A 7,500-nucleotide genomic window follows, 5' to 3' on the forward strand; every position below is an offset into this window, starting at 1 on the left:
AGATAGATAGATAGATAGATAGACACAGCAGCCAATGAGACTGTTCCTACACAGCAGCCAGATTGTGACATCACAGGGATGCTCTGTGATGTCACAATCTGGCTGCTGTGTAGGACCATTTTCATTGGCTGCTGTGTAGGAACATCCTCAATGGCTGCTGTGTAGGAACATCTTCATGTGCAGGAACATCTTCATCGTCCAGGGAGGGTATAAAAGGGGGCCGCGCCGCCCTGAGAGTCACTAGATAGATAGATAGAGATAGAGACATATAGATAGATAGATAGATAGATAGATAGATAGATAGATAGATAGATAGATAGATAGATAGACACAGCAGCCAATGAGACTGTTCCTACACAGCAGCCAATGAAGATGTTCCTACACAGCAGCCATTGAGGATGTTCCTACACAGCAGCCAATGAAAATGTTCCTACACAGCAGCCAGATTGTGACATCACATGGATGCTCTGTGATGTCACAATCTGGCTGCTGTGTAGGACCATTTTCATTGGCTGCTGTGTAGGAACATCCTCAATGGCTGCTGTGTAGGAACATCTTCATGTGCAGGAACATCTTCATCGTCCAGGAAGGGTATAAAAGGGGGCCGCGCCGCCCTGAGAGTCACTAGATAGATAGATAGATAGATAGATAGATAGATAGATAGATAGATAGATAGATAGATAGATAGATAGATAGATAGATAGATAGATAGACACAGCAGCCAATGAGACTGTTCCTACACAGCAGCCAATGAAGATGTTCCTACACAGCAGCCAATGAAAATGTTCCTACACAGCAGCCAGATTGTGACATCACAGGGATGCTCTGTGATGTCACAATCTGGCTGCTGTGTAGGAACATTTTCATTGGCTGCTGTGTAGGAACATCCTCAATGGCTGCTGTGTAGGAACATCTTCATGTGCAGGAACATCTTCATCGTCCAGGAAGGGTATAAAAGGGGGCCGCGCCGCCCTGAGAGTCACTAGATAGATAGATAGAGATAGAGACATATAGATAGATAGATAGATAGATAGATAGATAGATAGATAGATAGATAGACACAGCAGCCAATGAGACTGTTCCTACACAGCAGCCAATGAAGATGTTCCTACACAGCAGCCAATGAAAATGTTCCTACACAGCAGCCAGATTGTGACATCACAGGGATGCTCTGTGATGTCACAATCTGGCTGCTGTGTAGGACCATTTTCATTGGCTGCTGTGTAGGAACATCCTCAATGGCTGCTGTGTAGGAACATCTTCATGTGCAGGAACATCTTCATCTTCCAGGAAGGGTATAAAAGGGGGCCGCGCCGCCCTGAGAGTCACTAGATAGATAGATAGAGATAGAGACATATAGATAGATAGATAGATAGATAGATAGATAGATAGATAGATAGATAGATAGATAGATAGATAGATAGATAGATAGATAGATAGATAGACACAGCAGCCAATGAGACTGTTCCTACACAGCAGCCAGATTGTGACATCACAGGGATGCTCTGTGATGTCACAATCTGGCTGCTGTGTAGGACCATTTTCATTGGCTGCTGTGTAGGAACATCCTCAATGGCTGCTGTGTAGGAACATCTTCATGTGCAGGAACATCTTCATCGTCCAGGAAGGGTATAAAAGGGGGCCGCGCCGCCCTGAGAGTCACTAGATAGATAGATAGAGATAGAGACATATAGATAGATAGATAGATAGATAGATAGATAGATAGATAGATAGATAGATAGATAGATAGATAGATATATAGATAGATAGATAGATAGATAGATAGATAGATAGATAGATAGATAGATAGATAGATAGATAGATAGATAGATAGACACAGCAGCCAATGAGACTGTTCCTACACAGCAGCCAATGAAGATGTTCCTACACAGCAGCCATTGAGGATGTTCCTACACAGCAGCCAATGAAAATGTTCCTACACAGCAGCCAGATTGTGACATCTCAGGGATGCTCTGTGATGTCACAATCTGGCTGCTGTGTAGGAACATTTTCATTGGCTGCTGTGTAGGAACATCCTCAATGGCTGCTGTGTAGGAACATCTTCATGTGCAGGAACATCTTCATCGTCCAGGAAGGGTATAAAAGGGGGCCGCGCCGCCCTGAGAGTCACTAGATAGATAGATAGAGATAGAGACATATAGATAGATAGATAGATAGATAGATAGATAGATAGATAGATAGATAGATAGATAGATAGATAGATAGATAGATAGATAGATAGATAGATAGATAGATAGATAGATAGATAGATAGACACAGCAGCCAATGAGACTGTTCCTACACAGCAGCCAATGAAGATGTTCCTACACAGCAGCCATTGAGGATGTTCCTACACAGCAGCCAATTAAAATGTTCCTACACAGCAGCCAGATTGTGACATCTCAGGGATGCTCTGTGATGTCACAATCTGGCTGCTGTGTAGGAACATTTTCATTGGCTGCTGTGTAGGAACATCCTCAATGGCTGCTGTGTAGGAACATCTTCATGTGCAGGAACATCTTCATCGTCCAGGAAGGGTATAAAAGGGGGCCGCGCCGCCCTGAGAGTCACTAGATAGATAGATAGAGATAGAGACATATAGATAGATAGATAGATAGATAGATAGATAGATAGATAGATAGATAGATAGATAGATAGATAGATAGATAGATAGATAGATAGATAGATAGATAGATAGATAGATAGATAGATAGATAGATAGATAGATAGATAGACACAGCAGCCAATGAGACTGTTCCTACACAGCAGCCAGATTGTGACATCACAGGGATGCTCTGTGATGTCACAATCTGGCTGCTGTGTAGGACCATTTTCATTGGCTGCTGTGTAGGAACATCCTCAATGGCTGCTGTGTAGGAACATCTTCATGTGCAGGAACATCTTCATCGTCCAGGAAGGGTATAAAAGGGGGCCGCGCCGCCCTGAGAGTCACTAGATAGATAGATAGAGATAGAGACATATAGATAGATAGATAGATAGATAGATAGATAGATAGATAGATAGATAGATAGATAGATAGATAGATAGATAGATAGATAGATATATAGATAGATAGATAGATAGATAGATAGATAGATAGATAGATAGATAGATAGATAGACACAGCAGCCAATGAGACTGTTCCTACACAGCAGCCAATGAAGATGTTCCTACACAGCAGCCATTGAGGATGTTCCTACACAGCAGCCAATGAAAATGTGCCTACACAGCAGCCAGATTGTGCCATCACAGGGATGCTCTGTGATGTCACAATCTGGCTGCTGTGTCGGACCATTTTCATTGGCTGCTGTGTAGGAACATCCTCAATGGCTGCTGTGTAGGAACATCTTCATGTGCAGGAACATCTTCATCGTCCAGGAAGGGTATAAAAGGGGGCCGCGCCGCCCTGAGAGTCACTAGATAGATAGATAGAGATAGAGACATATAGATAGATAGATAGATAGATAGATAGATAGATAGATAGATAGATAGATAGATAGATAGATAGATAGATAGATAGATAGATAGATAGATAGATAGATAGATAGATAGATAGATAGACACAGCAGCCAATGAGACTGTTCCTACACAGCAGCCAGATTGTGACATCACAGGGATGCTCTGTGATGTCACAATCTGGCTGCTGTGTAGGACCATTTTCATTGGCTGCTGTGTAGGAACATCCTCAATGGCTGCTGTGTAGGAACATCTTCATGTGCAGGAACATCTTCATCGTCCAGGAAGGGTATAAAAGGGGGCCGCGCCGCCCTGAGAGTCACTAGATAGATAGATAGAGATAGAGACATATAGATAGATAGATAGATAGATAGATAGATAGATAGATAGATAGATAGATAGATAGATAGATAGATAGATAGATAGATAGACACAGCAGCCAATGAGACTGTTCCTACACAGCAGCCAATGAAGATGTTCCTACACAGCAGCCATTGAGGATGTTCCTACACAGCAGCCAATGAAAATGTTCCTACACAGCAGCCAGATTGTGACATCACAGGGATGCTCTGTGATGTCACAATCTGGCTGCTGTGTAGGACCATTTTCATTGGCTGCTGTGTAGGAACATCCTCAATGGCTGCTGTGTAGGAACATCTTCATGTGCAGGAACATCTTCATCGTCCAGGAAGGGTATAAAAGGGGGCCGCGCCGCCCTGAGAGTCACTAGATAGATAGATAGATAGAGATAGAGATAGATAGATAGATAGATAGATAGATAGATAGATAGATAGATAGATAGATAGATAGATAGATAGATAGATAGATAGATAGATAGATAGATAGATAGATAGATAGATAGATAGACACAGCAGCCAATGAGACTGTTCCTACACAGCAGCCAATGAAGATGTTCCTACACAGCAGCCAATGAAAATGTTCCTACACAGCAGCCAGATTGTGACATCACAGGGATGCTCTGTGATGTCACAATCTGGCTGCTGTGTAGGACCATTTTCATTGGCTGCTGTGTAGGAACATCCTCAATGGCTGCTGTGTAGGAACATCTTCATGTGCAGGAACATCTTCATCGTCCAGGAAGGGTATAAAAGGGGGCCGCGCCGCCCTGAGAGTCACTAGATAGATAGATAGAGATAGAGACATATAGATAGATAGATAGATAGATAGATAGATAGATAGATAGATAGATAGATAGATAGATAGATAGATAGATAGATAGATAGATAGATAGATAGATAGACACAGCAGCCAATGAGACTGTTCCTACACAGCAGCCAATGAAGATGTTCCTACACAGCAGCCAATGAAAATGTTCCTACACAGCAGCCAGATTGTGACATCACAGGGATGCTCTGTGATGTCACAATCTGGCTGCTGTGTAGGAACATTTTCATTGGCTGCTGTGTAGGAACATCCTCAATGGCTGCTGTGTAGGAACATCTTCATGTGCAGGAACATCTTCATCGTCCAGGAAGGGTATAAAAGGGGGCCGCGCCGCCCTGAGAGTCACTAGATAGATAGATAGAGATAGAGACATATAGATAGATAGATAGATAGATAGATAGATAGATAGATAGATAGATAGATAGATAGATAGATAGATAGATAGATAGATAGACACAGCAGCCAATGAGACTGTTCCTACACAGCAGCCAATGAAGATGTTCCTACACAGCAGCCAATGAAAATGTTCCTACACAGCAGCCAGATTGTGACATCACAGGGATGCTCTGTGATGTCACAATCTGGCTGCTGTGTAGGACCATTTTCATTGGCTGCTGTGTAGGAACATCCTCAATGGCTGCTGTGTAGGAACATCTTCATGTGCAGGAACATCTTCATCGTCCAGGAAGGGTATAAAAGGGGGCCGCGCCGCCCTGAGAGTCACTAGATAGATAGATAGAGATAGAGACATATAGATAGATAGATAGATAGATAGATAGATAGATAGATAGATAGATAGATAGATAGATAGATAGATAGATAGATAGATAGATAGATAGATAGATAGATAGATAGATAGATAGATAGATAGACACAGCAGCCAATGAGACTGTTCCTACACAGCAGCCAATGAAGATGTTCCTACACAGCAGCCATTGAGGATGTTCCTACACAGCAGCCAATGAAAATGTTCCTACACAGCAGCCAGATTGTGACATCTCAGGGATGCTCTGTGATGTCACAATCTGGCTGCTGTGTAGGAACATTTTCATTGGCTGCTGTGTAGGAACATCCTCAATGGCTGCTGTGTAGGAACATCTTCATGTGCAGGAACATCTTCATCGTCCAGGAAGGGTATAAAAGGGGGCCGCGCCGCCCTGAGAGTCACTAGATAGATAGATAGAGATAGAGACATATAGATAGATAGATAGATAGATAGATAGATAGATAGATAGATAGATAGATAGATAGATAGATAGATAGATAGATAGATAGATAGACACAGCAGCCAATGAGACTGTTCCTACACAGCAGCCAGATTGTGACATCACAGGGATGCTCTGTGATGTCACAATCTGGCTGCTGTGTAGGACCATTTTCATTGGCTGCTGTGTAGGAACATCCTCAATGGCTGCTGTGTAGGAACATCTTCATGTGCAGGAACATCTTCATCGTCCAGGAAGGGTATAAAAGGGGGCCGCGCCGCCCTGAGAGTCACTAGATAGATAGATAGAGATAGAGACATATAGATAGATAGATAGATAGATAGATAGATAGATAGATAGATAGATAGATAGATAGATAGATAGATAGATAGATAGATAGATAGATAGATAGATAGATAGATAGATAGACACAGCAGCCAATGAGACTGTTCCTACACAGCAGCCAGATTGTGACATCACAGGGATGCTCTGTGATGTCACAATCTGGCTGCTGTGTAGGACCATTTTCATTGGCTGCTGTGTAGGAACATCCTCAATGGCTGCTGTGTAGGAACATCTTCATGTGCAGGAACATCTTCATCGTCCAGGAAGGGTATAAAAGGGGGCCGCGCCGCCCTGAGAGTCACTAGATAGATAGATAGATAGAGATAGAGACATATAGATAGATAGATAGATAGATAGATAGATAGATAGATAGATAGATAGATAGATAGATAGATAGATAGATAGATAGATAGATAGATAGATAGATAGATAGATAGACACAGCAGCCAATGAGACTGTTCCTACACAGCAGCCAATGAAGATGTTCCTACACAGCAGCCATTGAGGATGTTCCTACACAGCAGCCAATGAAAATGTTCCTACACAGCAGCCAGATTGTGACATCACATGGATGCTCTGTGATGTCACAATCTGGCTGCTGTGTAGGACCATTTTCATTGGCTGCTGTGTAGGAACATCCTCAATGGCTGCTGTGTAGGAACATCTTCATGTGCAGGAACATCTTCATCGTCCAGGAAGGGTATAAAAGGGGGCCGCGCCGCCCTGAGAGTCACTAGATAGATAGATAGATAGATAGATAGATAGATAGATAGATAGATAGATAGATAGATAGATAGATAGATAGATAGATAGATAGATAGATAGACACAGCAGCCAATGAGACTGTTCCTACACAGCAGCCAATGAAGATGTTCCTACACAGCAGCCAATGAAAATGTTCCTACACAGCAGCCAGATTGTGACATCACAGGGATGCTCTGTGATGTCACAATCTGGCTGCTGTGTAGGAACATTTTCATTGGCTGCTGTGTAGGAACATCCTCAATGGCTGCTGTGTAGGAACATCTTCATGTGCAGGAACATCTTCATCGTCCAGGAAGGGTATAAAAGGGGGCCGCGCCGCCCTGAGAGTCACTAGATAGATAGATAGAGATAGAGACATATAGATAGATAGATAGATAGATAGATAGATAGATAGATAGATAGATAGATAGATAGATAGATAGATAGATAGATAGATAGATAGATAGATAGATAGATAGACACAGCAGCCAATGAGACTGTTCCTACACAGCAGCCAATGAAGATGTTCCTACACAGCAGCCAATGAAAATGTTCCTACACAGCA

This window comes from Borostomias antarcticus, assembly GCF_949987555.1.
Source record: "Borostomias antarcticus genome assembly, contig: scaffold_50, whole genome shotgun sequence".
NCBI classification, from domain to species: Eukaryota; Metazoa; Chordata; class Actinopteri; order Stomiiformes; family Stomiidae; genus Borostomias; species Borostomias antarcticus.